Below are 26,052 nucleotides of genomic sequence, written 5' to 3' on the forward strand. Positions count from 1 at the left end.
CTATTTAGACTAACTCGCTTAGTGCTCTACTGGCCCTGGAATCGTTTCATGTTAGTTCACACCTTGTTCTTGCCGATATTCAAAACTGACTGGTCCATTTCTCTTTAACATCTACTTCTATCCAGTTCTGGATACTGGGCCATGTTGCTATTCGCAGGAACGAGCTTGCCAATATCGCAGCTAAATCTATCTGCTCTGGCACTGTCACTGCTGTGCCTGTTTCACACATGGACTATGGTCCTGTATTCAAGGCTCGGCTCTGTGCCAGCTAGCAGTCGACTTGGAGTGAGCAATGCAAAAACAAGCTTTTCTAAATAAAACCCTATATTGGACTTTGGCTATCTTGCTTCCGTAAGGATCGGAAAGAGGAAGTTGTTCTACCTAGACTATGCATTGATCACAGTTTTTTAACTCAACATTTTCTTTTATCTGGAACTGATGCACCAACATGTAGTTTGTGTAACACTCAGGTCACAATAAGCCACATTTTACTTTCTTGCTGTTGTTACGACTCTCAACGACGGAACTATTTTAAACATGTTATCTTCTAACGTTTGTCCATAATGTTAGTCAGTGTTATTGGTGACACTGTCCACCTTGGAATTGTTTTTAGTTTTTTAAAATCCACTAATCTTTTTAATGCCAGTTCAGTTTTTAATTTGTATATTAGACCTTTTAATGTGATTACCCTTTAAGAATTACAGTCCTTCTAGTCCGATTTGAAATTAGAAAATGGCCGTAACGTCAAATTACTCGAAACTAGGACTGGAAAGGACAGCTTCAGGTGACCAACGCTGCTATTTGAACTACCCACTAGTCATCTTGGCGAGTTATTACTAAAATTTTGCTATACGTCTTTTAAAACTTTTATTACTTTACTTTTTGAAAATAGTCATAACGTCAAGTAACTCTGAACCTAAACTGGAAAGACCAACTTCAGGTGACTGTCAGTGATTTTTGAACTTACCTGTCAGTCTTCCTGGTGAGTTATGATAATTACAATTATGCCACAGAAAGTCCTTTACAACATGTGTTACTGTAGTTTTTCTCTTAATGTTGTAGACTAGATGTAAACATTGGTTTTATGCTATTTATCTGTTGTTTTTTTTACCTTTGTTTTGTGCACCTTAATTTCCTTTTTTGAATTTTACTAAATTCACTTTACCTTTTTATTGGATGTTTGGCACAGATAGCATAGCTGCTGTGTGCCATAAAATACCAAATCAACCAACCAACCATTATTTGATGGTGTTATAAGTTTTATAAACTTATACTAACACTGCACTTAAAACTGTAAAGTATGAAGTTTGTACTGTGTGTGAAAAGCCATGCCAACAACTTATTGTTTTTTCAATTGTTACAACTAACCTACTTTCATGCTGTATGTATGTGTAATCTCTAGCTTAGCAATATATGTATATATGTCTGTATATTTATTATAAACAAATAAAGCTAACATTTATCAAATAATTTTCATGCCCAGTCAACACCAGTAGTTTAATTTTTTTTCATTCTATTACCAAATCTTGAAGATTCACAATGTATAATTACCACTCACAACTTGGCATAATTTAATCTTGAAACCAGACAGTATCACTCTACTTGAATAGAAATGGTACATAACAAAAAAGTTCAAAAGCAATAGCCATATAAATCTGGGAAGTAGGTCACAAGCTTTTATTGTGTATTATAGCAAATAAATACTCGGTTGCTTTTCTCTGTGTCAAATACCATGTCTAACTAGCTGTTTATTGTTACATTTTAATTATTTATAAGAATGAATGGATGTGTATGTATATGTGTGCATTTATATGTATGTATGTTTATATATATTATGCATGAAGACATTCAGAAAACATTGCTAGTTATTAAATTTTTATGGAGGCAGACAGTTATTTTTAAATATGTACACGTTGACCATTGATTTTTTTTCAAATAAAATTAAAATGTATATAAATATATTATGTGTTTCTCGTAAGTGTTTTACTGCTTTCTCTGTAAGTCCTGGTACTATAGTATATCAGACAAAAGCTCATTGTTGTAAAACTATATCAACCCATATGTTATCCCAGTTTATTATTTTTGTTATAGAAACATTTTGTTTTGCACTTTTCTATTAGAATAGAATACTTCAGATAATGAAGGTACTTAAAAATTATCAAAATGTATCATAAACAAGCAACAGATATGGAATTAGAAGATAATTGGGTCCTGGTATTTCATCTTTCATTTTCTATTTTGCTGCAGGATACTCGATTTCTGTATCTCTCCTCATGAATGAGCTGTCTGAAACTACCCATGGTTTATATTTTGAGACTATATTTAGGCCTTAGAACTGTACAAACAAAAGTCGGTAATGTATATGTTATGAGCTGATAAACATTTTATAAAAAGTAGCAGAAATCTTGTAAAATACAACAAATTACTCTTTATGTTTATGTGTTGTAATTTTAAGGTTAGACCTAACACAAATGTATTTAATCTACACAGAGTACAGAGGAAAGTAAAGTCTGCAGTATTTGTATATTAAACATGAAGAACTTAGCAACATAATTCAATCACAACTAGAATTTTAGTGTTTCAAAATTGATGTATCATATTGGTTAATTGCATATTGTAGGTATTTGTATCTGTTGTGAGAGCAAAATATTATCTCACAATGTATTACATTTATTATTTATCCCTAAAACATGTTACTGGAGTGATTACATCAAACATTTGTAAACACATAAATATTTCAAAATTTGTTAAAAGTTGTAGATCCAAACTCTTAGAAATTGTTTCTCAGGATAGAGACAGATTCAAGATGTTGTAAGGTTATAACTAGATCTTTACTAGCACTGGTGATAAATTTATATTATTTTCATGGTTTAATGTACCTATAACTATACTACTAGTAACTTCAATAACAAAATTAATTAGAAAGCTTATAAGACTTTATCTTTTTCTCATGTGGTGTCTTTAGCTATGGCAAAGCAGCTGACAGAATGAGTTTTTTGTTTGCTCTATCAAGTAAAACATGTTAGCTTATCTCCATTATCTCTTGACCAATTTGATGTTTAGTTACAGTTTTGGTTTTAGAACAGACCCTTTCAATCAATGTATTTAACCATGCCAAAGGTCTTTTAAATTAATTTATTCTAATCCTACCTATAGGAATCTCAATTTGAGGGTAGGCTAGTGGAGTTCCTGATGAGTAATAAAATTGAGTTGAGAATACATGTGCTCCATGCTTGGTGTTGCTGGTGCAGAAGAGTATAGCTAATAGAAAGTAAAAATGGTCTTTAAGATTAATTTGTTATGCCTAAATGACTTTCAAGTGCCAAGTCTACTAGGATACCTCTTGTTATTGGTTACTTAAGTTTACTTATCTGTAGCAAAAAAAGTAATATTTAAAGTAATAACCTTCATAAAACATTTGTTGGTATCATTGATCTTCTATTTAATATACTTTCAACTATTCATTTTCTTTATTCAAGTCACATGGAGATGACAAGTATTATCACATCAAAATGTTTTGTTATGTGGACTGTATTTAGCCACTGAATGGGCAGAAACAGTAGGAAAAAAAATCTTAATTTTGAGAGGGAAGAACATATGTAACTTTCTACTTACAAGCAATTTTTTTTCTTAATTCTAACTTTTTCATAAAAAATAAAATTTTTAATAATAAAATTAAATAAATAATTAAAAAATAAATGAAATTTTAATAATAAAAAATTTTTTTTCAGTAAAAATAGGCTTTCTGATATCACTAGAAGTTAGTGAACCTTACATATTTTTAATTGAAAGCTGTATTGTGCAGTCACTTGTATAAGCATGACTTTCATGCCCTTGTGGAATGCTTTTTAAATAGCTGCTACATAAATTACAATATGTACCTCATGAATACGTTTTATATAGAGAGTGAGACAAATGCTATCTATTTGTATTATATTTGATACTTTAGGTAATTTTTTTATATGAACTGTTTCTTTAACATAGTGACCTACCATATGGTCTTTAGCCAAATTTTTATATGCATGAACACTACATGCAAAATTTTCTAGTAAATGGGTATGTTAGATTGTTGTTTTTGTCATACAGTATTATAGAGTACAGATAATCAAGTGACATGAGTCATGGTGCACTAATTGATAGTTCAGATATTTAACCAGTTTCATGTCAGTGGTAAACACACAGAATGTTGCTTTCCCTTGGATATTGTAAATGGAGAACTTGTATAGATTTATCTGTTTCAGCATGGGTCTGTTTGACTGCTCACATGATATCTTTGTCTTTACTCTCTTACACTTTTGATACTAATGACTTTTAATATAGTACACATATCTTCAAAACAATTGACAGACTTTCAGTAAACATTATAAGTGTTTCACATACAAAAAAATTATTTTTAGTGAAGTGTTTTTAATAAAGTAAAAAACAATTTTTCTGTGAATATATTGAGTACTTTTGTCACTAATTTGTGTGGAAAGTGATTTACATCTTAAGATTAAAAATAATCTTTTATTTAAAAATCTCAAATTTTATTTGCCTTATCTTAAATACAATTGTTTGTTTTTAGTAGAACTTTATATTTTATCTGTTATTTTCTTTATACAATGTTGGTCAGTTTGACGTACCTCCTGACAACCAAAAGTTAAAAATCAAGAAAAGTTGTGATAATTAAAGGAAGTTGTCTACCTTCTAATATTATTATTGAATGCTTTTGGAGAACTTGTTTACATGTAATACTTTTGTGGTGTTTGTGTATAAAGATATCTTCTTTGTTAGCCCATTTACTATCTGTAGCTCAAGGTGTACCTGTGACAGTGTTTTAGAGTTATGTTTAAATTTTAAATCAAAGACTTTATTATCAACATACATAGATAAACTTGGTATTGAACATAGTTAGTAAATACAATTTTAATATTGTATAAGTTTAAAGTTCTTATTCTTGAAATGAAATAATTATAAAATCCTAAATCTTTCCTGGTATTAGTATTGCGATGGCCCGGCATGGCCAAGCATGTTAAGGCGTGTGACTCATAATCTGAAGGTCGCGGGTTTGCATCCCCGTGGCACCAAATATGCTCACCCTTTCAGCTGTGGTGGCATTATAATGTGATGGTCAATCCCACTATTCGTTTGTAAAAGAGTTGGTGGTGGGTAATGATGACTAGCTGCCTTCCCTCTAGTCTTACACTGCTAAATTAGAGACAGCTAGCACAGATAGCCATCGAGTAGCTTTGTGCGAAATTCAAAAACAAACAAACAAACAAAACAAGTATTGTGACATTTGATCTCTAGGTCTTTCCTCTCCTCTAATTTATTGAACACCCCTCCAAGAAATAAATGTAACATAAACTTCTAATTATAACATAGACAAAGTATAATTTCTATATCTCCCATTGTTATTTTTCTACAAACCATAAACTAGATAATCAGACCCACCTATTTCATTCCATCTTTCACAAATACCAATATTTCTCTTTAATGTTTCACACAATTTTATTTATACCCAATAGAAAACTAAAGTTTTAATCTATCTAATGATAAAGTTTGTTGTTTTCTTTACACAGCACTGTCTATTTTGTCGTTTGAAATTACATTGTAGAGCTTAGCTGAATTTCTTTAAGGAAACTAGTATATAGTTAGAAAGCTAGAAAATTATATTTATAGGACAGTGTTTTCTGTGTGTTATTATTCTGTGTTTTTATTTGCATTATTTGTTGTAACAGTACCATTAATATGTAAAAAATTAAGCTTAAGTTTTCTGACAGATACAAAAAAAATGAAAATACCAAGGTGTGTACTTTATTCCATGTTTTTTTTAATGTTTATTTATTTATTTATTATTATAACACTAAGTAAAATGTAAAGAAAAAAACTTATGAGATAAAGAATAAAAAAGATTCTTCTTAGAGTCTGCTTGTGAGTAGCTTGCTCATGGATTATATAATTTAATATGTTAATGTTCATTGTGTATTTGTTCAGGGATTTGCAACTTGTATGGTAGAATTATTAGCTACACACTATTCAATGTGCAATAAACAAATAAACAGTTCTAGTACCTTGTTACAACTTTATATCATTCTAGAAAGAAAAATGGTGATTTATACATATTTCATAATTTATATGATGGTAACAAGGTAAGTTTAAGTTCACCAACCCCAGTAAATGTTATGGTGGATAAAATAAGAAAAATATTACAAAGTTTTTCTGAAGAGAAAAAAATGTCACATATATTTAGAAAATTTTAGTGTTTAAGCAAATAAAGTTTCAAAAGTTTTAGATAAAGAAAAATATTTTTATTTTGACATGAAAATCACTTTACATTTGCACTGTTCACCCACCATCTTACTCCTTATATTTATGGACGAAGTTTTAGTGAAAACCCTCAACTGAAAATTTTAATTGTTTTTTTTTTAATTACAAAATATTTGTAATGTTTACTGTGTACCAAGTTTTGTGAAACCACATTAGGTACTATCATTGTTATTGTGCATATACATTCGTAGTTACATTGTGGTTACAAGCTCATGTTAAATACACAAAATTGGTTATGTATTTGTCAATTTAAGTATCTGCTTTATATCTTCTGTATCATTATTCTTCTGTAAGCCTGTAAAATATGGCAGAAAACTTTGATTATAAGAACTTTTATTGTAGTATTTCTACTTCTAATAAAACAGAAACAATACATTTAAAATTTCTGTTGTTCTACAGAGAAATTTTGAAAGAGATAAATGAATGAGAGGAGTGGTTGTATCATGACTTAAGGTGTATCTACCTTTGTCATTTTAACTGTTTTATTTCTTTCTTATGAATTTCAATTGAGCTTTCTTATTTTTCACGTTTTTTTTATTCATATACAGCTATCATCAGAATTACCATACCTTTCTGAATATTAAAAATACATTGATTTCACAATTAAAGGAAGAGACCCAATAAGAATCCATTGTATCTATTAATGACCACTATATGGCAGCTGTCTTGTTCCAGGTAAATGGAAAAAATTATACCAAATACTTAGTGAGCTTCTTTTCAAGTTAAATCTGTAAAGAAATGTTTTATACAAATATAATGTTCAAGAGACACAAAACGTGGTGGCAAAAGAAAATTAATAACTAATTCTGAGGGTAGTTTTAATGTAGTTGTTTTATTAAGTAAAACTTTTAATTCACTGTTTAATAATATTTCCTCCATACAAGAATGTTTCTGTGTATATATATGTAATCCATGATTAAACATTAAAACAAAAGTAAAGTGATAAACTTTAAAACAGTAGGTCTTAATGAACTAAAAGTTTGTATTTCTGTTAAATCTAAAACTTGTAGTTAATATGAACCTGTTTACATTAGGTAATCTGACTTTCCCTGTTAACACATTTATAGTTTTCTAGTTATTTCAAGAACAACACTGTTACTGACAGTTTCAAAAATATGTATAATTTTACTAAATACATTTGAAGGGTGAACTTTTGAAAGTGCTCAGGTTATAAGGTTTTTATCACTTTGTATAGCTTTGAGTTAAGCATTTAAATTACTGTTCTATATAATTATATATTTTATAAATTGATGTATAGGAAATTACTATGTAGAGGAGTCTGATCAGAGGGTAATTATATAAGACCCAAGACACTATGTAAGAAGTCTTACTGGTCAGGAAGCATCCAGCAAAGGAAAATCATTTGTACTTGACCAAAGGATTCCTGAAAGAGATAAAACCTCTCACAGAGAGAGAGAGAGAAGGTAAGGCCTTCCTAACTTCCCATTCTACTGGGGATAGTAAAGAACTTCTCCAACTTTATGAAAAACCCATCTCAAGCAGCTTCTTGAAGGAGTTTGTTTGTTTGCTTTGAAGTTAAGCAAAAAGCTACACAATAATCTTCTTGTAGTTTGCCTACCACAGTTATAAAAAACCCAGTTTCTCATGTTGTAAGTCTGTAGACATGCTGCTGTGCCACTGGGGGACTCTTGAGGAAATAAGTGAATGTGGGTTGCTGACTTGGCCCAAAACATTTAGTAGTAGCAACCAGTTGACTGTGTAATTGTGAGTCTGAAGGCTAAGTGAGTAAAAATGACATGCAAAAGATCATACTTCTTGGCAAAACATGAACTGAGCCGAAGAAAGACCAAATGGCAGTGCCCAAAACTGGAAGACAGTACCATTGTGGATGAACCAGAGAAAAGGAGGTCACAATGGGGCAACAGAGATGTGAAGATAGGTGGCCAACAAACTGAACTTGGTCATTCATAGTTCTGAGGAAGAAACTTATTAAAATGAGAGGTAGAACTCCATGGTGAAGTGAGGTGTCTCTAGAAAGGTATACAGTCAAAACAGATCTATAATGAGTTTCCAATATTCCATATTTTTGGATACAAGAAATAAATGAGAGTAAAATTTCTATTGAGTGGGCATAGAGGACCTTGAATAAACTCAACAAAACAAATGGATGAGATACAATCCCGAGGAGGAAGGAAAGAGATCTGGGAAGTCATGAAGGGTAGCCAAAAAGACACACAAGTAAACATTCTAAGAGAAAGTATTCAATACTAACAAGTGGACATAACATAGAAACTTTTAGTATTTAAAAAGTAAATAAAAATAGTAAACCTAGAAATCAACAAAATTTGGATGTAAAACATAAAACGAAAAATTAGGTGCAAAACCAATAAAGAAAAGCAGGAGATAAAAGTTCATCCAAATAACCTATAACTCAAAAGTCATAAAATAAAACCAATTTCAAAACCATGAGAGTAAAAGGCATCCAGTTAATAATAACAAATTACATGTGACTAGTTGTAAAGAATAATTGATCTTAAAATATAAATTTAAACACAGGTAACCTAGATGGTGTAACAAATTTGCCATTATACATTTATTTTACTAACCTGTGTTTATTATAGTATAGTGTTTTTTATGTATGTAAAATTATTCATTGTTCACTGAGATAATCGTGTTGTAGCAGTCATCAAGTCCTTTTTCACTTTACTTTTGTCAGTCATCTGTGTTGACAAATGCAGGGTAACTGAGTCTTTTAAATTGGGCTTCTATATTCAAGGATTCCAGCTCAGTCATGAATGTCTGTTCTTTTTCCATGTCTTTATTATTATTGCATTCAATTTTCACCTGTACTACACTGGTCTCAAGTGTCTGTTTAAGAGCTGATCAGTCATCAAAAACACTTTGAAGTAGAGTTAAACAGTACTTGAAGACATTTTATGAGCCTTTATAGTTCTTTTGTGATGATTACCATTAAAAATCTGAGTCACTGCCACACTACTGTACAAATCTGTGTCTTGTCATGCCTAGTCTATTCCACTTCCATGAATTTTCCTTCCCAAACATCTCAGTGCATGTAAGACTGTGTGGAAAATATTGGCAGAACACAGATCTTCCCTTATAATTTTGTCACCCTGGCATTTTAATCAGAGCTTGAAATTAACACTTTTCTCTGTCTTTATTATTTATTTTATAGGGCTTTCTACAAGGATTACTTGACATGTATTCTCAAGACGGCTGGTATGGATATTGAAACTTTAATTAAAATAAAGTACAGAACAATGTTTCGACCTGCTTAGGCAATCTTCAGGTTAACAAAGAAAGTTTGCAACTGCACTAAAAAGATTGTTCTGTACTTTATTGTAATTAAAGTGTTAATACCTATACCAGCCGTCTTGAGAATACATTTTTACTTCAAGTGGGTTTCTCATCATCATGAATTACATGATATGACTCTAGATTATCTGTAATAAGAAAGCCTAAGGTTACTTAATCACTTAATCAATGCTTAAATAATTTTAACAAAATTTCCCACACTCTTTCAAAATTATTTTACTATAGATAAAACTTTTATTGACATGGAAATAATGCTAGCAGCAAACCTTGTCAACAAACCACATTGTTCTCAGGGATGCATTAAAAAGGTGTTGTATTTGACATGTCTGGTTAGTAAAGCTTAGCAAATCAATATTTTATTATGTGTGCGACAGGTTCTTGTCCATAAATTGTGGTAACATATATGTGGATGTTAATTGTTGTTTTTTATCTTCATGCAAATGGTCTGAAATAGCTAAAAATGGTATCCACTTTGAATTTCAAAATGGATGCCCTGAACATTGACAGAAAACCTGGCAGTAATTATTTTGCAAATCAGTATGCCATTTGGATAATTTTTAGATATTGTTGCCAAGAATCTAGCCAGAAAAATATCAAACCTAGAATTTGTCACATCAGCAGGGAAATTATAAAATTTTGTTTGATATAAAAATGAGTTGTTTTCCATTCAATGTTGCATTGTAATTTTTCAGAATTTACAGTAAAGTAATTATGGATGTTTAATCAGTTTGGTTCTGCCTGAATATGAATTAGGTTGTAGTAAACATTTATTTTGTGACATGGATTAGATAACGATTAGCTAAAATGTTTTCAGTTTTATTCTCAGATAAATTTTCTCATAATTTTAAGAAAGTTTCATAAATAATACAGCTTTGTTTACAGAACTTGTAGACAACTTGAGCTCCTTTGTTTTCTGTTTTCAACCCTTATTGTGCTTAACCTTGTTCCACTGGCTTTTATTACAGAACTGGAATCATCTGTACAAGCATGTTGTTTTCCTTTAATTCATACAGTGTTTGCAAAATGTAAAGCTAGTTAAGAGACACAAATAATTATTTCATAACTTTGAGAAAATCAGAAACTCTGTAACTCTGGACATTCTAAATTAAATATTTCAAACCAGTTTTTATTGTTAAAGTTAACAATAACCATTTCTTTGTTGAGAATTAAGCACAAAGCTGCACAATGGGCTATCTGTGCTCTGCCCACCATTGGTATCGAAACCCAGTTTCTAGCAGTGTGAGTTCACAGACATACTGCTGTGCCACTGGAGTGCATTAGCAATAGTAAATTGTATTTGAATCTGAATATGTACATTTTAGGTTTTCAAGATAATAAAATTATTGCAACCCACATTTACAATATCTGCATATAGAGTAATTTATCAACTATAGCCTTAACTGCTGGTTCAAACAAAGGTATTGTCATTTTTTCTGGGTAGCCAGTGTCTTTTGCCAAGCCACCTGTGACAGAAAAAGACTGCAATGCTTGGTCTGTGAACATATTGTTCATCAACAGTATAGCAATAGATAAACTACATCCAGCATTTCTCCTGGTGTTAGAAATGGTTCTTATAATATAAACACCAAACCAAGCTATTATTTCCATCTGAAAAGATAATTACAGGAATTTTAAAAACAAAACACTCGTCTGAACTTGAGGCTTTCTTATGCAGATAAGTTTGTTTCAAAATGCATTTGAAAATGTTACAACAAAAAATAATTACCATAGTTTGGTGACAATGGGAAAAGCATATGCTCTGAATAAAAGGAGAGATATTCTGTTATCAGATTACACACACTGAAGCTGACCTTTACATACATACAGTTATAACAATATTTTATTGTTCACTTACAATATTAGTTTGTACTAAGGTTAACAGAATTTTTGGAAGCAACTGGTGCATTATAATAGTTACAAAAGATGGCAGTGTTATTTTCAAACTTTTTTAGTTTAATTCGCATAACTTTGGTGCACTTTGCATGTGGTCCAGTATGTTAATTCACTAAGATGGTATAAATTAGTTCATTAATGTGACTTTACTACTAAATTCCATATACACATATATGTGTAATTAAGTTATAAAATGCATCACAATACAAATGAATGAATTAGTAGGGAAACTAACTTGTTTTATACAATATTATTCTGTATATATATATATATGTGTATTTTTGCACAAGGTATATACTTGGAAATTAACCAAACGTACACAGTAATGCACATCCATACACTAACAGAAGTTATATGTGAGCAAACAAATCCAATGTTTAAGTGTTATACAAGTACACTGACTGTAGTATCATTAGCACCATATTGCAGAAGCAAATAAATAATGAAATTTCATGTCATTTATTAATGGAGACATTATTACATCCTGGGTAACCACTGTAAGAAGTAAAAGCTAACTAACATGGATAATTATTCATTCTGTATAGGTTCACTAGATACAGTATTTCACATTCACCACAACCTGTCACCATTTTTTATATCAGCTTCTTCATAGTTTTCAAAGTATATAAAAATATCTGCAGAACAAACACTTTTCTGTGCTTTTAACTGATATACAAGAACTAATGTTATCATGAAGGTATATGAATAAAAGTTGTTTATGTATATAAATCTAAAACATATTTCCATATGAAAGTATAAAAATTACCTGATTATGTACCTATACTTTTTATATTACCACAAAAGTTTTAGTTTTGTAACAAGTCTAAGGTAGTGAAATATTTACTTAACAGTTAGATTTTATTTTTTCTATAATGTGTATATATAATTCTCCCCATCTTTTGATCAACTTTTTTGTCTGGTTATCAATGCCACATAAAAGGACCAATTATTGCTTGATATATATAGTTTTCTGTTGTGTAACTGTGCTAAGAGAATAATGTCACCTCTTTATCATTGTCAAACTCAGAACTGTCTTTTACTGAGATTGTCTTCAAACCTTCTAGCAGATGTATTGAGTGTCATTTTTTATCAGTATTGATGATCAATGCTAGTTAACTGTGTCACATAGTTCTTGTTATTATTTCACAATGTAGGTGATCTCTTCTACACCATTTCTTCATGTATGTGTGCCACACCCAGAAACTTCTAAGATTATGTAAATTCTTCATAGTTTCTTTCTTAATTACTAAGGCAATTGCACAATGTTTAATATATCCAGTTGCTTCATGAAGGATTTCACAACACTACCTGGTTCATAAATTAATGTGTTGTGGGAGAACTCCACAGTTAAAAAAAGTGTGTATATTGACCTGTGCTAAACTCATTTAGTGTGTAAACCAAATCAGTTGAAATTCTTCAAGTTTTCAAATAATTAGTCCTTCTTTATCAATGTTAAAATTTGTCATCAACAATGAATTAGGCCTCTACATCATTCTTTGCTATTCCTACTGAAATTACAGTTTTGGTGAAGAATTGAAAAACTTCACCAATAAATTGCCAGCTAGTCTGCCTGATAATAATGAATAATTTTTTGTAATGATATGTTATTTCAAGCTCTTGAAGTATTTTCAGCTATTAATGATGAGTAAAATAATTTATATTAAAACTTACATTTCATAATAATATAAGTTCTACTTTATTTATTTGTTTCAGTTTTAATATCCAATTTGTTGATGTTCCCATTCAGTGTTCAGATTCAGTCAAATATCTTGTAATTCTTACTTCAAAATATCTTACCTTGAGGGCTCAGATGACAGCTTTGAACAAAAGAGTTATATGCTCTTTTACATTTTCTTTGTCATTGGAATTAGAATCTTACTTAAAATACCTGAAAGTAATAATTCCAGATATTTGTTCCTTCTGAACAAAATTAATAGCTTACCACTGAAAATAGTGATCTGTCTCAAGACTCAAAAGTGCTGAAAAAATGATTGACTCACCACTGCAGACAGTGATCTCTCTTCAGACTTGTCAATGCTAAACAAAATATCTCTTACCATTCAAGGTAGTAATCTGCCTTTATAACTATTCCAACTTAACATAGCAGGTAATGATTGATTTCAAGATTTGTTCCTAATGAACAAAGTAGTTGGCTTACCACTACCAGTACTGAGCTTTCTATGGATTTGTTTCCAGTGAAGAAATTATTTGATTTATCATTGCAAATAGTAACCAGTCTCTAAAATCATTCCATCTTAGCAAATCAGTTGATTTGCTGTAGCAGATAGTGATTTCACTCCAGACTTATTCCTTCTCAACAAAACAGTTGATTTTTCATTGGAACTAATGATCATTCTAGAAACTGTTCCTTCTAAACAAAATAGTTGTATTTCCACTTGAAGTGATGATCTATCTCCAGACTTGTTATTTATCTTTTTCCAGTTCCATTACTTCTGAACAAAATAGTTGACTTACCACTGCAGGTAGGGATTTGTCACCAGGCTTGTTCCTTCTGAAGAAAGAAAAAAAAGTTGACCTTACACTGCAGGTAATGATCTCTCTCTAGACTCATTACTTCTAAACAAAATAGTTGACCTACTGCTGCAGGTAGTTATCTATCTCCATCATTGTTACTTTTGAACAAAATAGTTGAATTTCCACTTCAAGTAATGATCTATCTCCAACCTCATTGCTTCTCCACAAATAGTTTACTTACCACTCCAGATAGTCATCTGTCTCCAGGCTCATTCCTTCTCAGCAAAACTAGTGACTTACCACTGTAAGTAATGATCCATCTCCAGCTTTGTTGGTAATGCACAAAATGACTGACTTTCTACCCCAATTAACTGTCTCTCTTGTGACCCATTGCTACTGAACAAAATAGTTGACTTACCGTTTAAAATAATGATCTGTATCTAGGTTTATTCCCAGTGAACAAAATTGTTAACTTATCACTACAGGTAGTGATTTGTCTCTAGGTTTGTTCCTACTGAACAAAACAGTAATTATTGATGATTTTAATTTCAGTCATTTCGATTGGAAAATGCTAAAGTCAAAATATGAGAGAGTAAGGATTTAGAAAACTGTTTATGATGGCTTTCTTTACCAGTTAGTCAAGGAACATACTAGAAACTGCTAGTTTAGATTTATTGTTAACTTCAACTTTAGAAATAATTAAGATGGTTCACATTTGGGAATGTCTGGGAGTAAATGATCATTCCTATGTTAGGTTTAATGTTTTCCTGCATATGCAGATAAGGAATAATAATATTCTGTTTACAAATTGCAAACAAGAACATTTTGAAGGGACACAACAATGATTGTCTGTTGTGAATTGGACAGCTGATAAGATGTGGAATATTTTTAAAGAAATATTTTTATCAATCCAAGAAAAATAGTTGTATAATGTATCAAATAAAACACACAAGTATAGTGTGGTAATTTATATTTAAAGTTCTGTAATGTTTCAAATAAAATGCACAATAGTACAGTTTGGTTATTTATATCTACAGTTCCGTATTATTTTAAATAAAACATACAACAAGAACAGTTTATTTACAGTTCTTTAATGTTTCAAATAAAACACAACAAGTTCGGTATGTTTATTTATATTTAAGTTCTGTAATGTTACAAATAAAACATTGAACAAGTACTGTGCAGTTATTTATTTTTAATATTCTCCATTCTTTGAAATAAAACAAACAACAAGAACAGTATGGTTGTTTATATACAAGTTCTGTAACGTTTGAAATAAAACACACAACAAGTACAATATGGCTATTTATATTAGCAGTTCTGCAATTTTCAAATAAAATGCATGACAAGTACAGTATTGTTATTTATATTTACAGTTTTGCAATGTTTCAAAAAACATAAAACAAATAAATTATGATTATTTATATTTTCATTTCTGTGATATTTTAAATAAAACACACGACAAGTATAGTATTGTTTTTTGTATTTACAGCTCTGTAATGTTTGTAATGAAACACAGAAAAAGTACATTATGGTTATTTATATTTACAGTTCTGCAATGTTTCAAATAAAACACAAAACAAATAAATTATGGTTATTTATATTTTTATTTCTCCGATATTTTAAATAAAACACACGACAAGTATAGTATGGTTTTTTATATTTACAGTTCTGTAATGTTTGTAATGAAACACAGAAAGAAGTACAGTATGGTTATTTATATTTACAGTTGTTTAATGTTTAAAATAGAAAACACAATAAGGACAGTATGATTATCTATATTTAAATTCTGTATTGTTTCAAATAAAATATAAAAAGTATAGTGTGGTTATTTATATTTTAGTTTTGTAATGTTTTAAATAAAATACTCAACAAGTATATTACAGTTATTTATATTTACAGTTCTGTAATGTTTCTCATAAAGCAGAGAACAAGTACAGTGTGATTATTTATATTTAAGTTCTGTTATGTTTTAATTAAAACATACGAAAAGTACAGCATGGTTATATTTATAGTTCTCTAATGTTTCAAATGAAACATGCAAGAAGTACAGTATGGTTATTTATATCAACTGTTTTGTAATGTTTAAAATAATTTATTCATTAACTATGGTATGGTTATATATATTTACAGTTCTGTACTGTATCAAATTAAATGCACAAGAAGTATGATATGGTTATTTATATTTACAGTTCTATAATGTTTTAAATAAAACACACAACAAGTACAGTATTGTTATTTATATCTATAGTTCTGTAATGTTTCAAATAAAACACACAAAAAGTTCTGTATTGTTATTTATATCTATAGATCTGTAATGTTTCGAATAAAATACACAAGTACAGTGTTGTTACTTACATTGAGAGATCTCTAATGTTTTAAATGAAACTCACAACAAGTAGAGTAAGGTTATTCATATTTACAGTTCTGTAATGTTTCAGATAAAACACACTGAAGGTGCAGTATTGTTATTTGTATTTATATTTCATTGATGTTTCAAATAAAACTCACAACAACAGAATATTTACATTTACCGTTCTGTTATGTTTGAAATAAAACACACAAAAGTACAGAATGGTTATTTATATTTCCTTTCTGTAATATTTCAAATAAAACACAAAACAAGTACATTAGGATTATTTATATTTTCATTGTGCAGTTTATATGACTGTTTCAATAGTGTTGATCTTCAATTTCACTGCCCCTTTCATCACTTTTGGTGTTTACTTTAATTGACTGTTTCCACACTGTTGATCTTCACTTTCACTGACTGTTTCAACACTAATGATCTTTGGTATCAGTCTCTTTTTACACTGTTGGTCTTCTCTTTCGCTTTCTATACTAAAGGTCCTCAGGAACACTTTCTGTTTACACACTGTTGGTCTTCACTTTCACTGGCTATTTCAACATTGTTGAACTTCAATTTCACTGTCTGTTTCAACAGTGCTGAACTTCACTTTCAATGACAGTTTCAATAGTATTGGTGTTCAGTTTCACTGTCTGTTTGAATGGTGTTGGTCTCTAATTTGATTGTCTGTTTCAACAGCATTTATCTTCACTTTTACTCTACATTTCAACACTACTGGTCTTGACTTACACTGACAGTTTTCACAGTGTTGTTCTTCACGTTCACTGGCTGTTGCAAAATTGTTGATCTTCAATTTCACTGTCTGTGTTAACACTAATGGCCTTCAATTTCACCCTGTTTCAACTGTATAGTCTCAATTTTCAGTTTGTTTCAACAGTCTTGATCTTCACTTTCCCTCTACATTTTAACACTACTGGTTTTCACTTTCAGTAACTGTTTCAATAGTGTTGGTCTTCAATTTTATGGTCTGTTTCAAAGTGTTGGTGTTCACTTTCACTGAATGTTGCAACAGTGTAGGTCTTCAATTTCACCATCAGTTTGAGCAGTGTTGGTTTTCAGTTTCAATCTCTGTTTTTGTACAGTGTTGGTCTTTGATTTCATTGTTTGTTTCAATAGTGTAGGTCTTCAATTTCACTGTCTCTATCAACACTATTGGTCTTCGATTTCATTGACTGTTTGAAAAGTGATGATATTCTATTTTGCTAAGTTTTTAAAACTAATGGACTTAAATTTCACTCTCTGTTTCAACACTGTTGGTCTTCACTTTCACTCTATTTTAACACTACTGGGCTTCAATTTCACTTGCTGTTTTAATACTATTGGTCTTCACTTTCACGGACTGTTCCAACACTGATGATTTTTAATTTCACTGACTGTATCAACACTATTTGTCTTCAGTTTCACTGTCTGTTTTCACAATCTTGGTTTTCACATTTGCTTCCATTTCAACACTATTGGTTTTGAATTCCACTGACTCTTTTCACCCTGTTGGTCTTCACTTTTACTGTCTGTTTCAACACTGTTGGTTTTCAGTTTCACTGTCTCTTTAAACACTGTTGTTCTTCAATTTCACTGTTTCAACACTGTTGATCATCAAGTTCACTGTCTGTTTCAACACTATTGGTCTTCACTTTCACTGACTGTTTCAATACTGTTGGTCTTCAGCTTCACTGTTTTAACACTATTGGTCTACGGTTTCACTGGCTGTTTCAACACTCTTGGTATTCAATTTCACTGTCTGTTTCAGTAGTACATGGCTTCAGTTTTACTATCTGTTTGTACACTGTCGATCTTCACTTTCATATCTGTTTCAACACTGTTTGCCTTCAGTTTCACTGACTATTTCAATTCTGTTGGTCTTCAATTTCATTGTCTGTTTAACACTTGGTGTTGGGTTTGACTGTTTTCACACTTTTCATCTTCACTTTAGCTTCCGTTTCAACACTACTGGCCTTGAATTCAACTGACTGTTTTCACACTGTTGGCCTTCCCTTTCACTGTCTACTCCAACAAAGTTACTTTTCAGTTTTACCGTCTGTTTCAACACTGCTGGTATTCAGTTTCACTGTCTGTTTCCACAGTATTGGTCTTCACTTTCACTTGTTTTTCAACACTACTGGTCTTCAGTTTCACTAACTGTTTTCACACTGTTGGTCTTCACTTTCACCAACTCTTCCAACACTGTTGGTGTTCAGTTTCTCTGTTTCAACACTGTTGGTGTTCTGTTTCATTGTATGTTTTCACACTGATGGTATTCACATTCAATTCCATTTCCACACTATTCCTGTTCACTTCCACTGATTGTTTCACACTGTTGGTCTTCCATTTCACTGTCAGTTTCAGCACTGTTGTTCTTCTGTTTTACTGTCTGTTTCAACACTGAGGGTCTTTAATTTTACTCTCTGTTTCAACTGTGTATTCTTCATTTTCAGTCTCTTTCAACAGTATTTGCCTTTACTTTTACTCTACATTTTAACACTACTGTTTTTCACTTTTAATAACTGTTTCAATAGTGTTGGTCTTGAATTTCATCGTCAGTGTCAACAGTGTTTGCCTTCACTTTCAATGAATGTTTCAAAGGTTTAGGTCTTCAATTTCACTGACTTTATCAACACTATTGTCTTTAGTTTCACTGACGATTTCAACAGTGTTGGTGTTCAATTTCACTGTGTTTCAATAGTGTTTGCCTTCACTTTCTCTCACTGTTTCAGTAGTGTCCGTCTTAAATTTCACGGTCTGTTTCAACGGTATCGGTCTTCATTTTCACTGACTGTTTAAACACTGTTGGTCTTCAACTTCACTGTCTGTTTCAACAGTGTTGCTCTTCATTTTTACTGAATATTTCAACTGTGTAGGTCTTCAATTTTACTGTCTGTTTCAATGGTGTTGATCTTCACTTTTATTGACTTTTTCCTCAGTGTTACCGTAGTTTTATCTGTTTTCATACTATTAGTCTTCAATTTTACTAACTGTTTCAACACAATTGATCTTCACTTCCATTGACTGTTTTCAATCATTTGATCTTTACTTTTACTTCTCTTGAAACACTATCGGTCTTCAGTTTCACTGTTTTCACACTGTTGGTCTTCTCTATCACTGTCTGTTTCAACACTATTGGTTTTCAGTTTCACTGACCGATTTCACACTGTTCGTCTTCACTTTTACAGTTTGTTTAAACAATACTGAAATTCACTTTCACCGACATTTTCAACAATGTTGGTGTTCAATTTTTCTGTCTCTTTCAACACTATTCCTGTTCACTTCCACTGACTGTTTTCACACTGTTGGTCCTCACTTTCACTGACTGTTTCAACACTCTTGGTCTTCAAATTCACTGTCTGTGTGAACATTATTTGTCTTCAGTTTCAATGTATGCTCAACACTATTGGTATTCAATTTCAATGTCTGTTTTGAAACTATTGGTCTACAGTTTCAATGACTGTTTCAACAGTGTTGGACTTCAATCACACTGTCTTTTTCATCACTTTTGTTGTTTACTTTAATTGTCTTTTCACACTGTTGATCTTCATTTTCACTGACTGTTTCAACACAAACTGTCTTGAGTATCATTGTCTCTTTTCATATTGTTGATCTACACCTTCAATACTACTGGTCCTCAGTATCACTCACTCTTTACACACTGTTAATATTCACTTACACTGGCTGTTTCAACATTGTTGATCTTCAATTTCACTATCTGTTTCAACGTTACTGTTCTTGTTTTTTACTGTCTGTTTCAACACTAATGGTCTTAAATTTCACTCTCTTTCAACAATGTAGTCTTAATTTTCAGTTTGTTTCAACAGTGTTGATCAACACTTTCACTTTACATTGTAACACTACTGGTCTTCACTTTAATGACTGTTTCAATTGTGTCGGTCTTCACTTTCACTGAATGTTTCAACAAAGTAGGTCTTCAATTTCACTGACTTTATCACCACTATTAGTCTTCGGTTTCACTAACGGTTTCCACATTGTTGGTGTTCAATATCACTGTGTTTCAGCAGTGTTGATCTTCACTTTCAGTGACTGTTTCTGTACTGTCGGTCTTCAATTTCAAACTGTTTCAACAGTGTTGGTCATCACTTTTACTTAATATTTCAACAGTGTAGGTTTCAATTTCACTGTCTGCTTCACCAATGTTGATCTTCCCAATCACGGACTGTTCTGCAGTGCTGAACATTTTGACTGACTGTTTTCATGCTGTCTTCAATTTCACTGACTGTTTCAGCACAATTGATCTTCATTTTCACACTTTTGGTCTTCAGTTTAGCTTCTGTTTCAACACTATTGATCTTGAATTCAACTGTTTTGACACTGTTGGTCATCACTTTTACTGACTTTTTGAACACTAATGGTGTTTCATATAATTGTTTCTTTTCACATTCTTGATCTTCAATTACACTGTCCGTTTCAACACTATTATTCTTCTATTTCACTGTTCTTTCAACACTAATGGTCTTCAATTTCATTGACTGTTTTTACACTTTGGTCTTCACTTTAGCTTCTGTTTGTCTAGAATTCAACTGTCTGTATTCACACTGTTGGTATTCACTTTCACTGTGTTCTCCAACACTTGGTTTTCAATTACACCATCTGTTTCAACACTGTTGGTATTCAGTTTAACTGTCTGTTTCCACACAATTGGTCTACACTTTAACTTCTGTTTCAACACTGTTGATCTTCACTTTCACTGTTTGCTCCAACACTGCTAATTTTCAATTTCACCATTAGTTTCAACATTATTTGCCTTCAGTTTTACTCTGTGTTCAATAATTGATATTCAGTTTCACATAATGCTGTAACACTATTGGTCTTCACTTTCACTGACTCTTCCAACATGTGTCTTCAATTTTACTCTCTGTTTCAGTACTATTTTTCTTCAGTTTCACTGTTGCTTTCACATTGTTGGTCTTCACTTCCACTTCTGTTTCAACACTACTGGTCTTGACTTCCACTGACTGTTTTCACACTTTTGGTCTTCACATTCACTGACTGTTTCAACACTGTTGTTCTTCAACTTCACTGTCTGTTTCAATATTATTGGTCCTCAGTTTCACTCGATATTTAATTTCAATGACTGTTTTAAAACTATTTGTCTGCAGTATCAATGACTGTTTCAACAGTGTTGGTCTTCAACTTCAACCTCTGTTTAAACACTGTTGGTCTTTAGTTTCACTGTCTGTTTTCACAATATTGATCTTCTCCTTCACTGACTGTTTCAAAACTAACGTTTCTTAGTATTTATCTCTTTTCACATTGTTGGTCTTCTCTTTCAATACTACTGGTCCTCAGTTTCAGTCATTGTGTTCACACTGTTTGTCTTCACTTTCATTGGCTCTTTCAACATTGTTCATCTTCAATTTCACTGTCTGTCTGAACATTATTGTTTTTCTGTTTCAGTGTCTGTTTTAATACTAACGGTCTTTAGTTTTACTGTTTCAAAAGTGTAGTCTTAATTTTCAGTCTGTTTCAACAGTGTTGATCTTCACTTTCACTCTACATTTTTACACTACTGGTTTCAACTTTCATTGACTGTTTCAATATTTTTGGTCTTCAGTTTTATAGTCTGTGTCAACAGTGTTGGTCTTCACTTTCACTGAATGTTTCAACAGTGGATATCTTTAATTTCACTGCCAGTTTCAGCAGTGTTGGTTTTCAGTTTCAATGTCTGTTTTTGAACAATGTTGGTCTTTAATTTGACTGTCTGTTTCAACAGTGTGTCTTCACTTCTACTCTCTTTTAACACAACTGGTCTTCACTTTCAATGACTGTTTCAATAGAGTACGTCATCAATTTCACGGTCTGTTTCAGCAGTGTTGGTCTTCACTTCCACTTCTGTTTCAACGCTATTTGTTTTCACTTTCACTTTCTGTTTTTACACTGTTGGTCTTCACTTTCAACATTATTGGGCATGACTTTCACTGACTATTTCAACAGTGTTAATCTTCAATTTTTACTGACTGTTTTCATATTGTTGTTCTTCAATTTCATTGGTGTTACGTTTCACTGTCTGTGTCAACAATGTTGGTCTTTAATTTCAAAATCTCTTTCAACACTATTGGTATTCACTGTAACTGGCTGTTTTCACATTGTTGATTTTCACTTTCACTTATGTTTGAACACTGTTGTTCTTTAGTTTAAGTTACTGTTTCAACACTGTTGGTCTTCAATTTCACTGACTCTTTCGACACTCTTGGTCTTCAATTTCAATGACTGTTTTATCACTATTTTATTATGCTGCTGAGACTTATCGTTGCTGAAAACTCATATTTGTAGTGCCCTGGTGAGACTTCTTGTTTTTTATAACTCATGTTTCTCGTTCTCTGGTGGGACTTCTGGTTACTGAAATCTTACGTTCGTTGTGTTCTGGTGAGACTTCTCGTTGGTGAAAACTCATGTTATAGTTTTACCCTGGTGAGACTTCTGCTTACTGATAACCCATATTTGCAGTTATCTGATGGGACGTCTGGTAATTGAAAACTCCTGTTTGTAGTGTTCTGGTGTGACTTGTGGGCAGTGAAATCTCAAATTTATTGTCTTTTTGTGAGACTTCTGATTACTTATAACTCATGTTTGGAGTTCTCTGGTAGGACTTCTGGTTACTGAAAATTATATTTGTAGTGTTTTGGTGAGACAAAAGGTAAGGAGGTATACAGTGAAGGATCAGAAATAGACAGGATAACTGTGTGCTGAGCAGGTGAACAGAACTCAATTGTTCAGCTTTCCAAACATGTCCCCAATATTCCAAAGTCTCTAAGTCCAGATAATGGAAGTGAGAATAACTATAAGTTAGAATAAAAATATAAGTAAATTAAGTGAGTTAAATATATTTTGGTTTTCTATGTTTGATGTTCCATGTTTGTATAGAAAGTGTTCTGCTAAGAGCCACTCAACAATAACATATCGTTATATCACAGTGTAAAATCTCAATGATAGTGTTATTAATTCATAACAAGTTAGTGTAGAATATCCTGTTTGTTGTCAACATTATTCATAACTGTTCTTTCGTTATTTAAATAATTAATGTTGAACTTTGACTTCATCCACAGATTTTCAAATTCAGCGTGAGAAGTGGTTGTCATAAACAAAGACAGATGAATTGATGGAGAGACCACTCACTGTTCACAAAACAGGCAGTACACAATGTTCTCTGTCCAATTACATTCAAATGTTGTCTACAGCTACTTTCAAAGCTGATCTTCGTTGTTAGTTGTTTATTTCGAATTCTTTAACATCATAAGAGGGTAAAATAAAAAGTTTTAGTAATCAAACCACTGAGAAAATTGTACGATAAACGAGACATGAGTAATTAGTATGTGAAGAAATGACAATTAGTTAACAAATACAATCATATAATTTGTGATTAGGTGTTAAAAATCAATAGGTATATTTATAGGTATATCAATACACCTGGAATTTCTTCTGACAAAAGATTTCCGAATTTATATTTGTTTAAATAACAGAATATATTTAACCAATACTTACTGTAACAAAATATTCGAAAATTATCAATTAAATAAGAAGTTACTATTTGATCAAAATCATTTTTTCTGCCTTACTCGGGCTCTAATACTACTTATTGATAGATGAGGTTGGCGGAATATAGTTTTCGTCCGAGTGACTCAGGTTCCGCCATATAGAGGGCCTTTCATAAGAAAAATATTCAGATAATGCTGTAAAATTTTGATATTTCCGGCTTGTACAGGCTTCCGCCATACGCAGTTTCCGGCTTAGACAGGTTTTACTGTATTTTGTATTTGTACTTTTTAAAGTATAAAATTGAGAGAACCACAAAATGATTTATGATTAGTTTAAAGTACACAAATAGATGCTACAAAGAAACAAACATTTAGAGTTGAAAGGATAATAATTTACTGGCAGTGATAAAAACAAACTGTAAGAGTGTGTGACACTCTAGAGTAAGTGTATTAAATGGATTTTGGTTTTCTGTTTGATGTTCCACATTTCTATAAGAAGTGTTCTATTAAGAACCACTCAACAGTAACATACCGTTACGTCACATGTTGATATGTGAATGACAGTGTTATTAATTCCTAACAAGTTCGTGTAGAATATTCTGTTTGTTGTCAACATCATTCATCCCTGTTCTTTCGTTATTTGAAGAGTTAATATTGAACTTTCACTTCGTCCGCTTTCTCAAACTCAGCGCGAGAAAAGGCCACCATAAACAGTAGACAGAGATGAACCGACGGACAGACACCACTGTTCACGATGTATGTAAAACAAGTAGTATATAATGTTCTCTGTCCAATCACATTCAAATATTGTCTGCAGCTACTTTCAACGCCGGCCTTCATTGGTTGTTGTGTAGATCAATTCTGTAATATCATACAAGAATAAAATAAAAAGATTGTAGTAAGTAAACTAGTACGAAAATTGTACAAAAAACGAGACATGAGTAATTGGTATGTGAAGAAATGACAATTAGTTAACAAATACAATCATAGGATTTGGAATTAGGAGTTAGAAAAACAATAGGTAGATTGTCTACTGGAGAAACTCGTGAGAGTTTACATGTTAACAAACATGAAAGTCTGGATTGGTGTTAATTCTTCTTTGTGACATGCACTGAATGAATGTTACAAAACTAAAGAGTCTAAAATATTTCTGAGTAAAACTGTTAGTATACATTTAGAATTATGTTCTACTTAAATTTTAAAATTTGATACATGGGTTGTGCACCCAACATCTGGAAGGTGCTCCCAAATCGAGGTAGTATAAAAAAAGCAGTTAGAAAGATAGATTAAAAAAACAAAAAGCACAGAGCAATACGGTGATAGATAATTGCTTTTCTTTAACTCACAAATTATGTTATAGTTCCAGATTAGTTTTAACACCATATTACGCATGGGATTTTTCCTGACTAAATACATCCGAATTTATCTTTATCCATGGCTTGTCCATATTCCATGAGTGAAGACGGTAAAGCCTGTTGTATTAAAACTAACCGAAGGCCACCTAGTAGTACGAGTTAATAAAATATTGGATTGTTCATGAAAATTGTCAGAAAAGTTGAGTAACTCATGTTTTTGGTTAATAAAGCAAAATAGTGAAGAAACAGGACACGAACATTAAAATATAAGTATTCTTTGTAGGGGTAACACTGATCTAGAATTAGTACGTAAAGAAATCATCCACATAAAAAACTTTAACTTGCACCGAATATCATGTCGTCTTCATTAAAATAGCACATTTTAAAATATGTTTAGCATTTTTTATTATCAGTAATTTACTTTCTATTTATTTTAGTTTTGTTTAAATTATCATTATTTCAGCAATATATTTTATTTAGTTAGTTAGAAATTATGTTTTTTTTTTGCTTTGAATACTGAAGATGGAATATGTAAAATATTGAAAACTTTATCTCTGTTCCTTTCTGTTATATCAAAGTATTTCTTTATCTTCAACACAGTCCCAACACTTGTCTCCTGCTGTACTTGCCGTAAAAGAATTTTTTTTTTATGTTAGAAAATGTTCACTTTTTCTAAATTTTCCAGCACGGCGCTATCTGATACAGCCCAATGTTTGCTAACCCTAATTACTAAGCTTCTCACAGGTTTTAGAGTAACATGAATGTTCCCCACATGTTGTCAAACTTTTGTTTTTCATTTCAATAATTTAATTCAAATTTGTAGAATGATCTTATGTGAATACACATTTCAAATATTTATACAAAACTTTATACCTGC

The 26,052-nt window shown here is 31.5% G+C and overlaps 1 long non-coding RNA gene across 1 annotated transcript; it reads left to right on the forward strand.

Moving 5' to 3' along the window:
• Nucleotides 1–497: 497 nt before the first annotated feature.
• On the forward strand, nucleotides 498–25,632 carry LOC143239594 (uncharacterized). The gene is made up of 3 exons (XR_013021250.1): nucleotides 498–982; nucleotides 13,939–14,044; nucleotides 23,392–25,632. It is a non-coding gene; the product is annotated as an uncharacterized LOC143239594 (long non-coding RNA).
• The last annotated feature ends 420 nt before the right edge of the window (nucleotides 25,633–26,052 follow it).

The sequence above is a fragment of the Tachypleus tridentatus genome, chromosome 13 (assembly GCF_004210375.1).
Source record: "Tachypleus tridentatus isolate NWPU-2018 chromosome 13, ASM421037v1, whole genome shotgun sequence".
In the NCBI taxonomy this organism is placed as follows: Eukaryota; Metazoa; Arthropoda; class Merostomata; order Xiphosura; family Limulidae; genus Tachypleus; species Tachypleus tridentatus.